The sequence below is a fragment of the Bombina bombina genome, chromosome 12, assembly GCF_027579735.1.
Source record: "Bombina bombina isolate aBomBom1 chromosome 12, aBomBom1.pri, whole genome shotgun sequence".
NCBI lineage: Eukaryota > Metazoa > Chordata > Amphibia > Anura > Bombinatoridae > Bombina > Bombina bombina.
In genome coordinates this window covers 107,190,307-107,204,405 of record NC_069510.1, presented here as the reverse complement: position 1 = coordinate 107,204,405, position 14,099 = coordinate 107,190,307, and the positions used below count along the sequence as shown (strand labels likewise).

Sequence of the window (14,099 nt, the reverse complement as noted above, 5' to 3'; positions counted from 1 at the left end):
GGTTTAGACATTAATGGCTGTGTGTTGAGTTATTTTAAAGGGGACAGAAATTATACACTGTTATACAGGCTGTACCCTCACTACTTTACATTGTAGCAAAGCTTCATTTCTTCAGTGTTATCACATGAAAAGATATAATAAAATATTTACAAAAATGTGAGGGGTGTACTTCCTTTTGTGAGATACTGTAAACCCCAAACATAAATGTATTTTGTGATTCAGACAAAGCACACAGTTTTAAAAAGTTCACCACTTAATTTTAGTATCTAATTTGCTTTGTTCCAATTGTATTCTTTGTTGAAGAGATACCTAGGTACTAGACACTACATGACAGGAAACAATGCTGCTATCTAGTGCTCTTGCAAATGGATAAACATTCTTGTAAAACTGCTGCCGACACGTGCACGCTCCTGAGCTTACCTCCTGCTTTTCAACAAAAGATACAAAAAGCACAAAGGAATGTGATACTAGAAGTAAATTAGAAAGTTGTTTAAAACTGCATGCTCTATCTGAATGATGAAAGAACAAAACTGTGTTTCATATCCCTTTAAATCCTTTGCATACTTATAGGCATAAGCAAATGTTCTAACAGTACAGCATTTTTTTTTTACCCTTTAAAGTGAATGTGAACTTTCAAGAATGAGTGCCCGGCTTTTAAAAATACTATTAAAAACAGGTGCACTTTCATTCATGAAAGTTTACATATCACCGTTTTCTTGAAGCCGCTCCAGCGCTTCACCAGCCCGTTGCAAGCCTCTTCCTACGTTAGCAATGACGATTCCGGCATCCTCCAATCACGGCTTGCCCCCTCTGGGGAATCATTGCCTGAGGCAACGCCGTGATTGGAGGAAGCCGGTTTCGTCATTGCTGGGTAAGTTAACCTGGAAGAAGCAGGCGGGGGCATTGTTTCAGAACGGCGATCCGGCCTTTCAGAAGAAAAAGGTAAGTATTTTTAAAATCCGGTGCAATGTCAATTTTCATGAATGAAAGTGCCCCTGTTTTTAATAGTTTTTTTTTTTAAAAACGGGCACTTTCACATGAAAATTGACCTTCATTTTAATATTTTTGCTTAGGATTCAATATATGCGTTAACTCTACATGTCAGCTCCAGGGCAGACATGCACAACTGGGAGCTAGCTGAACACTTCTGGTGAGCCACCAATCCCCAGCTAACTCAATAGTGCATTGCTGCTTCTGAGCCTTTCAATAAAGGATACCTAGACCATGAAATCCAGTTGATAATTGAAGTTAGGTAAATAAGTCTCCTAGAACTACACACTCTTTCAGAGCCATTAAAGGAACATTTTCTCTCATGATTTAGGTAGAACATAAATTTGAAACAACTTTAAAGTTTAATTCTATTATCAGATTTGCTTCATTCTCTTTGCATCATTTGTTGAAGGAGCAGCAACGCACTACTGGTTTCTAACTGAACCCATGGGTGAGCCAAAGACAATCGCATATATATATATATATATATATATATATATATATATATATATATATATATATATATATATATATATATATATATATATATATATATATATATATATATATATATATATATATATATATATATATATATATATATATATATATATATATATGCAGCCACCAATCAGCAGCTAAAAACCTAGGTTCTTTGCTGCTCCTGAGCTTTCCTAGATAAACCTTTCAGCAAAGGATAACAAGAGAAGGAAGCAAATTAAATAGAAGTAAATTAGAAAGTTGTTTAAAATTGTATGCTCTGTCTAAATCATGAATGTCTTATTAGGACTTTACTGTCCCTTTAAAGTTTAATTTGACCTATGTGTCTTCTAAAGATGTTTCAATAGAAAAAAAAAAAAAGAATTTGTAAAAGATGTTTAAATAAAGTAGGCACAAGAGAAGAAAAAAACTATAGGTAGTCAGCAACTGATAAGAATAAGCTGATACTTACTAACATTTAGCACTAAGATATTAAAGGGACAGTGTAATGTAAAATGTTTTCCTTAATGTGATACGAATGACTAGTTACACCAAATTCAGAGTATAAAATGAGAAATTGCACATTTAGGTTTATTTTTGTATATGAAATAGCTGGGTTTGAACCCCCAACTCATTAAAATGGGTTGAGCATGCAGGGACATCAGATATACTTATTTTATAACTTTATGTACACATATATGCTTCTTTATATTATATCTGTCTGTATACCAAAGCCTAAAATTTAAAATTAACATTGTATTACTTATTTCTCCAAACCCCCGCTGAGAGTGTAATTTCTTCTACTGGCTATGTTTACACAGCTTTTCGATAGCCAATACTTAAAGGGACACTGAACCCAATTTTTTTCTTTCGTTATTCAGATAGAGCATGCAATTTTAAGCAACTTTCTAATTTACTCATCAATTTTTCTCTTGCTATCTTTATATGAAAAAGAAGGCATCTAAGCTTCTTTATTGGTTTAGAACTCTGGACAGCACTTTTTTAGTGGTGGATTAATTTATCCACCAATCAGCAAGAACAACCCAGGTTGTTCACCAAAAATGGGCCGGCATCTAAACTTACATTCTTGCATTTCAAATAAAGATACCAAGAGAATTGAAGAAAATTTAATAATAGGAGTATATTAGAAAGTTGCTTAAACCTTCATGCTCTATCTGAATCACGAAAGAAAAAATTTGGGTTCAGTGTCCCTTTAAATATAGAAAATTTTCAGTTTGACTATGGATAACATAGGCAACGTTGGCTATTTCAAGTGATGAAATAAAGTTAAAGGATCAATTTGTAATCAATTTAATTAACTCCAGCAGGTAAAATGGACCATTGTGAACAAATTAAAGAGGAGAAAAAAAAATTAGGTAAACTGTACCTTTAAGTTTTATTGTGTAGCAATCTCATTGGAATCCACACACCTACTGTATATATTGTAGGTATGCACAGAGTAACTTAGAAAACTCAGTGATTGGTTGTCAGCAACTCACACAACCGACACCTACAATCTTTTCTTGCTGATACCACAGCATAGCATAGACCAGAACTATACACTCTGCGTCTATTCCATTGTCAGGTGTATAGATGCAAACATTCCACTGATTGTGCTCAAGGGCAGGGTACGCCTTTCTTTTTTGTTTGTGTCTGCTATACTGAATAATATAGTGAGGTAGCACATCCCTGCACTACATGTATCCAAGTGTTTCAAGATTAGCTACAGGAGTTTACAAAAGAAGCCAATTACATAGAATATTACTTCCTAAAACACACAAAATATATTATACAATTGTAATATGCCTCATGCTGTAGCCAATTACCCGATTTGTTAGAGCATGTCATTTTATATCTAGTGACCCTGCAACTCTTTGTGTTTAACCTCTCCAAAAAAGAAATGAAATGCTGACCTTTTCAGTAGTAATAGTCACATGACCCAGCTGTGCAAATGCCACGGCTGATTGGGTCAGCTGCACTTTTCTGCTTGGGGCCAGCAGCTCTCTGTGGCTCCTTTGCAGGGGTTAAACACACAGACATGTAGTGTTGCTGGTGTTAGAATAACGCATTATAGCTTGTAATTTTTCCAATATAATGGCCCATAGGGATGTGATTATGTCCCTGTAAGGCCGGCAACAATGGCATCAGTCTAATAAACCTCATGACCTATACTATAGTTGTACTATTTTAACCCTATAGGACATGACAAGAAACCTTGGGAAAATAGAATAATATAGGACACTGTAAACTATTTTGTCTATTGTACATATGCGAGTATAATAATAAAACATGCTAATGTAATGTGGGTATGTGGCTGACAAGGTAACTGCTGGGCCATGGGCAATTCAATGTAGATATATGGCTGACATAGGTCTAAAGGGCAAGGGGTGTGCTCTGATGTGAGTACCTTTTTTAAACCAGGAAACAGTGAAATTGTGTACCCCTGCAAATGTACCTAGAGCAATGCAATTTGCTTTACGAAAAAATGAAAAAGAATAATGTGGATATGTGGGTGACAAAGCTGTAGCGTCAGCAATCTGATGTATGTCTGAAAGTGTGGCTGCAGGGCCAGGGATCTGATCTATGTATCTGACAAAGGGGCTGTAACGCCAGCGATCTGATGTATGTCAAAGTGCGGCTGCAGGGCCAGGGATCTAATGTATGTCAAAGTGCGGCTGCAGGGCCAGGGATCTAATGTATGTCAAAGTGCGGCTGCAGGGCCAGGGATCTAATGTATGTCAAAGTACGGCTGCAGGGCCAGGGATCTAATGTATGTCTGAAAGTGTGGCTGCAGGGCCAGGGATCTAATGTATGTCTGAAAGTGTGGCTGCAGGGCCAGGGATCTAATGTATGTCTGAAAGTGTGGCTGCAGGGCCAGGGATCTAATGTGTATCTGAAAGTGTGGCTGCAGGGCCAGGGATCTAATGTATGTCTGAAAGTGTGGCTGCAGGGCCAGGGATCTAAAGTATGTCTGAAAGTGTGGCTGCAGGGCCAGGGATCTGATGTATGTATCTGACAAAGGGGCTGTAACGCCAGTGATCTGATGTATGTATCTGACAGAAAGTCTGTAACGCCAGGGATCTGATGTATGTATCTGACAGAGAGTCTGTAACGCCAGTGATCTGATGTATGTATCTGACAGAGAGTCTGTAACGCCAGGGATCTGATGTATGTATCTGACAGAGAGTCTGTAACGCCAGGGATCTGATGTATGTATCTGACAGAGAGTCTGTAACGCCAGTGATCTGATGTATGTATCTGACAGAGAGTCTGTAACGCCAGTGATCTGATGTATGTATCTGACAGAGAGGCTGTAACGCCATGGATCTGATCTATGTATCTGACAGAGAGTCTGTAACGCCAGGGATCTGATCTATGTATCTGACAGAGAGTCTGTAACGCCAGGGATCTGATGTATGTATCTGACAGAGAGGCTGTAACGCCAGTGATCTGATGTATGTATCTGACAGAGAGTCTGTAACGCCAGTGATCTGATGTATGTATCTGACAGAGAGTCTGTAACGCCAGTGATCTGATGTATGTATCTGACAGAGAGTCTGTAACGCCAGGGATCTGATCTATGTATCTGACAGATAGTCTGTAACGCCAGGGATCTGATGTATGTATCTGACAGAGAGTCTGTAACGCCAGGGATCTGATGTATGTATCTGACAGAGAGTCTGTAACGCCAGGGATCTGATGTATGTATCTGACAGAGAGTCTGTAACGCCAGGGATCTGATCTATGTATCTGACAGAGAGTCTGTAACGCCAGGGATCTGATCTATGTATCTGACAGAGAGGCTGTGAGGCCAGGGATCTGATGTATGTATCTGACAGAGAGTCTGTAACGCCAGGGATCTGATGTATGTATCTGACAGAGAGTCTGTAACGCCAGGGATCTGATGTATGTATCTGACAGAGAGTCTGTAACGCCAGGGATCTGATGTATGTATCTGACAGAGAGTCTGTAACGCCAGGGATCTGATGTATGTATCTGACAGAGAGTCTGTAACGCCAGGGATCTGATGTATGTATCTGACAGAGAGTCTGTAACGCCAGGGATCTGATGTATGTATCTGACAGAGAGTCTGTAACGCCAGGGATCTGATGTATGTATCTGACAGAGAGTCTGTAACGCCAGGGATCTGATGTATGTATCTGACAGAGAGTCTGTAACGCCAGGGATCTGATGTATGTATCTGACAGAGAGTCTGTAACGCCAGGGATCTGATCTATGTATCTGACAGAGAGTCTGTAACGCCAGTGATCTGATCTATGTATCTGACAGAGAGGCTGTGAGGCCAGGGATCTGATCTATGTATCTGACAGAGAGTCTGTAACGCCAGTGATCTGATGTATGTATCTGACAGAGAGTCTGTAACACCAGTGATCTGATGTATGTATCTGACAGAGAGTCTGTAACGCCAGGGATCTGATGTATGTATCTGACAGAGAGTCTGTAACGCCAGGGATCTGATGTATGTATCTGACAGAGAGTCTGTAACGCCAGGGATCTGATCTATGTATCTGACAGAGAGTCTGTAACGCCAGGGATCTGATCTATGTATCTGACAGAGAGTCTGTAACGCCAGGGATCTGATCTATGTATCTGACAGAGAGTCTGTAACGCCAGTGATCTGATGTATGTATCTGACAGAGAGTCTGTAACGCCAGGGATCTGATCTATGTATCTGACAGAGAGTCTGTAACGCCAGTGATCTGATGTATGTATCTGACAGAGAGTCTGTAACGCCAGTGATCTGATGTATGTATCTGACAGAGAGTCTGTAACGCCAGTGATCTGATGTATGTATCTGACAGAGAGTCTGTAACGCCAGGGATCTGATCTATGTATCTGACAGAGAGGCTGTGAGGCCAGGGGTCTGATCTTATGTTAGGTGTTTGACAGAGGAGTCTGATCTGATGGTTTGTATTTGACAAGGGGCCACAGGTCTAATCTAATGTTCAGGTGACATATTTGACAGAGGGGCTACAATGCCAGAGATCTGATCTTATGTATTTGACAGAAAAGCCCCAAGTCTGATCGGATGTTCTGGTTATATGTGTTTGAAGGAGGGGCCACAGGGCCAGTAGTCTGATCTGATGTTATCTATTTGCCAAAAGGGCCACAGTGCCAGGGGTCTAATGTTATTTATTTGATAGTGGGGCCACAAGGCCAGGAGTATGATCTGATGCTATGCATCTAAAAGAGGGGCCACAAAGCCAGAGATCTGATATGATGCTCTGATAATATGTATTTGACAGAGGGGCCACAGGTCTGACCTTATGTATTTGACAGAGGGGCCACAGGTCTGATCTGATGTATTTGACAGAGGGGCCACAGGTCTGACCTTATGTATTTGACAGAGGGGCCACATTGGGTTTAATCTGATTTGAGCTATTAATAAAAAGCCATGCTGGACTGTGTCTAGTTATGGAGCATTATTAATCCCCGCAGTGTAACAGCTGTAGTGTCCTTTTACACTGACCACTCCAAACACCACCCCGTTGCCATGGTAACCCTCACACCTTGCGACGCGCTGCTCACCCGGTACCGTACTCACCTGAGAGGCCGTTGCCGACCGCTAAACTGCAGAAGATTACCAATAATCTATTACACCCGGAAACGCTTCTCCAGACCCCATCCGCAAAGTGACTGGCGTGCAGCAGCAATGTGAGCGGCAATTCTGATTGGCCAAATTTAGCCCTGCCCCTTGCTTCTGTAGTTTATGACTGACACCATCAGGTGTCACTAGTAATCTACAGAGGTGGAGTTGGCTATATTGATATACACCGCCATCTTGCTCCTCCTGCGTGGAAAATGAATTTCAGAGGTCGGCCATATTACTATACCCAAATGTGATCAGCTATAAGAAGCTACGCGCTAGCCATATGGTAACACTCTGAACTGAAGTTGTTGGAGTGGTTGATATATCAAACTGCATACACGTTACTTATATTTAATCAGAATTTAGGTATGGAAACCCTAAACTAGTTAACCAAGTTTGCTTTCTAGCTCTAGGGGTTAAAGGTAGCTCCTCTTGGGATGTCCTGCAATCACATAGTAGGTACAGAGGGTAGTCCGAGCAATTTTCCATCTTCTCAATTTAATAGAGTTCAATAGGTAAAGGGCATCTATATTATCTGTGGAATGTAAACAATTACATATGCACATCATTGTTTATTTCACTACATAACATACTTGTCTGTTTTAGAAAATTTGTACCAAAAAGTGAGTTCTTTGACATTAAAACATATAAATATGTCACCATTTTATCATACATAACATAATAAAGGAAAAACCAATAGAAAGATACAATTTTGCAAATATGATTAGTAAAATAATCATTCATATTCATTAATTAAGTGACCATGAGTGGCCAAAAGTTAAACATAATACTATTAGTGTAGCTCTGAAACAATAGGGAAACTGAGAAAAAAATGTCACCTTGCTTAACCATTATTGCCCCCAACCCACCACTCCAGACCAAAGAACGTATCTAGTCTAATAAAAAAACACAAAGGGTATAAGCTCCCCAAAAGTGTGAGCAACCCCCCCCCCCATCTTCAATGTCATATAATACGCCTCACACGTCCTATAAAGTGGCCGAGAGAAGGATCTCCATTTGTACAAAGGGCGATAATATTGTTTTTTGAAGAGTGAAATTCAGTGTTTTGATATATGACTGCCATTGTTTCAAAAAGCTATGTAGTCTATTGGAAACATCTAGTTTGACATCAAATTGTTTGTACCTTACATTTCATTTTGGGAATAGAGGGTGGATCTTTCATCATCCATGAACTGTGAATGCAGCCAACAAAAAGATTAACGAGAGAATACTATGGAGCCTAGCCAGTGACTTGTCCCAGACTAGAAAACAAATCTGTAAAACCCCTACCCAGATATGCAAAATTCCTATTGATCCAATGTTGTACTTTTCACCAAAATATTGAATCAAAGGGCACACTACAAAGTAATGAAGGAAGAATTTAGTCTTCCAAACTACAATTAACACATTTATTTCTACAGCTAGACCGTCACTTAGAAAGTATGCAAGGAGTGATGTAATCTCTATGGCGCATCCTAACCTGTGTCTCCCTAAGCAACATTGAAAGAGTAGACCTTTTGAATAAATTAAAACTCCCTGTAATGTGTTTGGTCATCAGGGGCTCTGCAATGTCTATGTTCCATTGCTCCAACAAAACTTCATCTTCCTCCTTTACCAACAGAATCTGATAAAACTCAAGAGTGAAAAGTCAACCATCTTAAAAGCAATATGGGGTAGAGCAAATGGGACAGTGTTCGAGAAATTGGGATCCACCCTAATTAGCCAATCAATATAATGTTGTACTTTCAAATATGCAAATAAATTAGTCAAGGGAATTTTGTACTAAATTTGAAGCTCTCTAAAAAAACGTAATCCCATTGAAAAAAGGTGATCCACTACTCTCAATCCCTGGTCTTGCCAAATATGGAAAGGACGTGTGTCCAAACCAGCAGGGAAATGTTTGTTACCCATCAGAGGAATATATTTAGGCCAGGGATATGAGCAGCACAAACATTTAGGTGTTAAGCGCCAATCTTGTAGAGACATGGTAATAGTTTATTTTTTATCAATTAACAAAATACAAAGTTGTTGACTTCAAAATAGCATTAATTCTTCTAGGTATATTTGTGCAAAGTCAGGGATTTTGTAGGCATATAGTTAGGTGCATGATTAAGCAATTATATCAAACGGGTGCCAATGATTATCAATTTACTATGTAAGTTGAAACACAATCATTAATTTAAACGGAAACAACTGTGTAAGAGGAAGAAAACTGGGTGATGAGCAGCCAAACTCTGCGAACAAAGTGAGGTTGCTTAAGACAGGTTAATGTCAAGAGTCATATACCATGGCAAGACTGAGAACAGCAACAAGACACAAGGTAGATATGATGCATCAGCAAGGTCTCTCTCAGGCAGAAATTTCAAGGCTGACAGGAGTTTCCAGATGTGCTGTCCAAGCTCTTCTAAAGTAGCACAAAGGCACAGGCAACATTGAGGATCGTAGATGCAGTGGTCGGCGAAGGAAACTTAGTGCAGCATATAAAAGAAACATCATGCTTACTTCCCTTCACAATCGGAAGATGTCCACTAGTGCCATCAGCTTAGAATTATCAGAAACCAGCAGGACCCTGGTACATCCATCTTCCTGGAAGACTTAGAGCCAAAAAGCCATACCTCCAATGTGGAAACAAAGCCAAGGGACTCAACTATGCACAGGAATTGGGTTGCAGAAAAATGGCAGCTGGTGCTCTGGACTGATTAATCAAAATTTTGCAGATGGGCTGGAGAGTGGTACAATAATGAGTTTCTACAGGCAACAATAAAGCATGGTGGAGGTTCCTTGCATGTTTTGGGCGTCATTTCTGCAAATTGAGTTGGTCATTTGTTCAGAATTAATGGTCTTTTTAATCCTCAGATGTACAGGCAGATATTTATCCACCATGCAATACCATCAGGGAGGCATCTGATTGGCCCCAAATATATGGGGGGGGGCATGTCTGGGTGGCGGCCTTGCTAGGTCGCAAGTCTAATTGCTTTTAGTAAAGTCTTGATAGTCCTCCAATTATCTGTGGAACAAGGTGTCATCTACCACTTTAGAGACCAGAGATCATGAACAGAGAATATGCTGTTTCAAATTATTCCTATATTATGGTTATCACTTTTACTAGATCACTAGTCTGGTCGTTGAAAGTTTTTGGCAGCGACCTCTCAACAAATCTCTCAACACTTCTCCCGTGACCCGGGTGGAGCAGTCAGAGCTCGAATGCTATTATCGGATAAATAACTATTGATCTGAAGCACATCTACTAGTCTTGGCACTATAATTGTCAAGCTACAATAAACTGCAAGTGTACTGTCTATTTGCTCTTCATATGCACATCATGGGGACAAATACCTTCGGAAAGAAATGAATGATCTACCCAGAGCTAAGCATGAGGCCTTCCTCAAGCTAATGAGAGTCACATTTATTCCCCCTGTGGGTGTCACATCCATTGGATTATTCTAAGCAAGCTCTGCTGCAGAGCAGTTTGGTGGTGATGTTGCTTTGGGGTCCTGGCTGTTTTTTTTAATGACTTTTATGCCTTACTATGGGCCAGATTACAAGTGTAGTGGTATTTGAGAGTTAAAACCGCTAGAAGTAGTTTTTTCCGCTCAGAGATTTGCACTCGTATTACGAGTTGAAAGTTAAAAGTTTGCACTGTTGCATTCGCAAAGTTGCGATAACAAAAATAATACATGATTATATAGAGGTATATATAGATACAGATATATATATTTCATAATACATAAAACATATTCTGCTATGTGCAGAACATTGGAATGTATAATATTTACAGAAAATACATAGTTAAAACCTTTATTGATAAATATGCCCCTTAGTCTTCACTAAAAATCTATCAAACTATTCCCAAAGGAAAATAAGCGTAAGCACAACAGGGATATCCCTAGTAAATATTTATTACATTAAACATACTAAGTTGTCAATAGAATATAGAAAATGTCCAATAGAATTACCGTTAACTATCTGACCATGGATACATATTGAAGTGGGCCCACTTTAGAATAGATATATATTTATTGTCCTTGATATCCATAGAGCATCATAATATCTATATCAAAAAAGTATTATATACAGTTGCAGGATTTACAGGAGTCGATCATGGCTCAAATGTGTTCAGTAAAGGTTACATAGGGTATTACACTGCAGTTTCAGTTGCTTAACGGCAAGGCTTAACTAGTCAGTTAGAAAGTGGATATCTTCCCAGCTTCAGACCTTAGACATGGGTTCCGTTTGCCACAACAAGATGACTGAGGCATACCTTTTCCACTGTCGACTGTTGCCGCGTCTTCAACTCGCAGTGCTCTTTCCTCTTACTGTGGGGAGGCCCCTGTACTTACAACACCACACCGCAATACAGGTACTGCAGTATAATACTCTATGTAATACGAGGTGGACATTAGACCTCTAGAAGGGAGGCTGCCTCAGCGAGTAGTACTAACACCACAGCACATTATCAATATGGGTAACGGTGGGACTGTGCAATATACAACTTAAACCTTTATTGAACACATTTGAGCCATGATTGACTCCTGTAAATCTCGCAACTGGATATAATATTTTTTCTCTCAGGAAAAAGTTGAGAATAGAGGTGTTCTAGCTACTTTCTTATGGATTATTGGTAGGTCAGACAAATGTGAGACCCTTTATTCTGGGGACATATAATTTACAAAGAAGACAGAAGAGATTTCCAGCAAGCTGAATGATACAGGGACATAGGAATACCTTGTTATGTACGCAGTATCTCCTTATTTCAGCCATAACTACCCTCAGGCGTTACGGGGACATGTCCTTCAGCCTCCCCCTTTGGGATAATGGTATTTTCTCAGATATCCTCTGCTGTACTTGAATAAGCACTTGATGGGCTCTTAACAGGATTAATGAATTGTCTTTGCAAGAGACTTAACATAGGGTTATAGGAAAAGATTAAAGTTTAGCTCTCAATTCATACCTTTTGGATAAATAGAATCAAGTTTATAGATCCACATTGCTTCTCTCTTTTTAAGCAATAATTCCCTATCCCACCCCCCCTACGTGGTACAGGGATGTGATCAATTACTTGAAATTTAAGTATTAATCGTGAGCTCGGCTTTAATCTTTTCCTATAACCCTATGTTAAGTCTCTTGAAAAGACAATGTATTAATCCTGTTATTCAATGCCTACATGAACAAATAGTGGCTGTATATCTTTAGTCTGAACATTTAGTAGCCATATATTGTTATGTGAAAAATGGTTTTTGTTTTGAATTTTTTATAAGATGCTTTAATAATATTACACCACTAGGTGTCACTATAGAAGTATAGGAATTAGAATGGCTTAAGGAATAGGTTAATATGCAATTGAATACACCTGTGGTGATGTGTATAAGAAAGGTGTTAATCCTGCTATGTGACCATATGATTAAGGGCATTTGACCCCAAAATGTCATGCTATGTTGTGCTTCCTGGGACTGATAAAGACATAAGTGATTATTATCTGAATGGTGCTGCTGTATTATTGAAGATTATACTGTGAGTTTTACACATAATGGAACCCAGCGAATCTGTCCCCACTGAAACTGTAAAACACTATGGAAGAGGTTCCTACAGATACTTCTCCCTGTACATTTTTATGCCTGTTTTGCAAATCTGTTCCAGTGTGCCAGGTCAACCAACTTTGCAATAGTTGTGTACCTCAATTTCTGCATTTAAATCAGCTGTATACCTCTACTTCCTCTTAGGAATTATGTCCTGTATATATTACTCATGGAGATTTTACTGACTTAAAGGGACACTCAAGTCAAAATTAAACTTCATGATTTAGATAGAGCATGCAATATTAAACAACTTTCCAATTTACTTCCATTAACAAAATGTGCACAGTCTTTTGATATTTACACTTTTTGAGCCACAAACTCCTACTGAGCATGTGCAAGAATTCACAGCATATACGTATATGCATTTGTGATTGGCTGATGGCTGTCACATGATACAGGGGGAGTTTAAAAATAATTTACACAGGGCTATGGCAGAATATTTAGCTGTTATTCCAAGTCAGTAAGTGTAAACACAAATCTGGGGATTTACCTCACTTTGATGTAAACATGCAAACTCATTCCCCTCAACCTCAAATGCCTGTCCTGCTTCTGAGCTCTGACTCTGAGGACTCAAAATAATCCAGTTCAGATGGGGAAATGTCTTCTGGTGAACAGGACCCTGTTTCTGAATTTGACAATGCTTTCAGATTTAAGGTGGAACATATTCACATCTTGTTGCTTGAGGTACTGAGAACTCTGGGTATTTCTGAGGAAACACCTGCTGAAAACAAGTCTGTAAATCAGTATGTTGTTATTTAAAGCTCCTCCTAAGATTCCAGAGGTATTTTAGGTTCCAGATTTGGCTTCTGACCATATAGCCAAGGAATGGGGGAAAAACTGTATTCCTTTTGCTCCTTCTTCCAGGTTTAAAAGAATGTACCTGGTTCCAGAGCAGAATGTGGAATTATGGGAAACCATACCTGAGGTTGATGGAGCTATTTCCCCTCTTGCTTAAAGTGAATGTCAATTTTATCTGCCTGGAATAGGTATACTGATTAGTAAACTAGTAACTAGTTAAACCGCTAAGTTTTTATTTAAAAAAAATATATAGTTTATTTAGATTTATATTACCAACATTCAATACATTCGCAGCAGGACTCCTCCTACTTGCAACTTCCTGTTTCGGAGCATTGTGACGAATAGAGCAGTCCCACCCGCTCTACACGTATGTCTAATGCGCGCACCAGATAAGGCTCTTACTACACGCATCTGATCCTTGAAATATACGCATGCGTTCTATACACTATTAAATTACTCTGCACATGCGTTAACGTTTGTCAATCGATCTGCGCATGTGTTACCCTTGCATATACTCTGAGCGTGGACGCGCATCTCTTCAGAAGGTGGATAGTATCGGCTAACGCATGCGCAGAAGAAGCTGATGACGTAGCAAGAAAGTGGCTGGACGCCACGGGAGGGAACAATGGATTGGCAATAGCTCT

General features: G+C 39.4%; 1 protein-coding gene across 2 annotated transcripts in view; it reads right to left on the bottom strand.

Annotated features, from left to right (window-relative positions):
* FAM3A (FAM3 metabolism regulating signaling molecule A) overlaps positions 1-7,164 on the bottom strand; it is a 56,347-nt gene extending 49,183 nt beyond the window's left edge. For both annotated transcript variants that reach the window (XM_053695951.1, XM_053695952.1), the window contains exon 1: positions 7,037-7,164. The gene's annotated coding sequence lies outside the window, so the exon portion shown is untranslated. The remainder of the gene's footprint in view (positions 1-7,036) is intronic.
* Between the last annotated feature and the right edge of the window lie 6,935 nt (positions 7,165-14,099).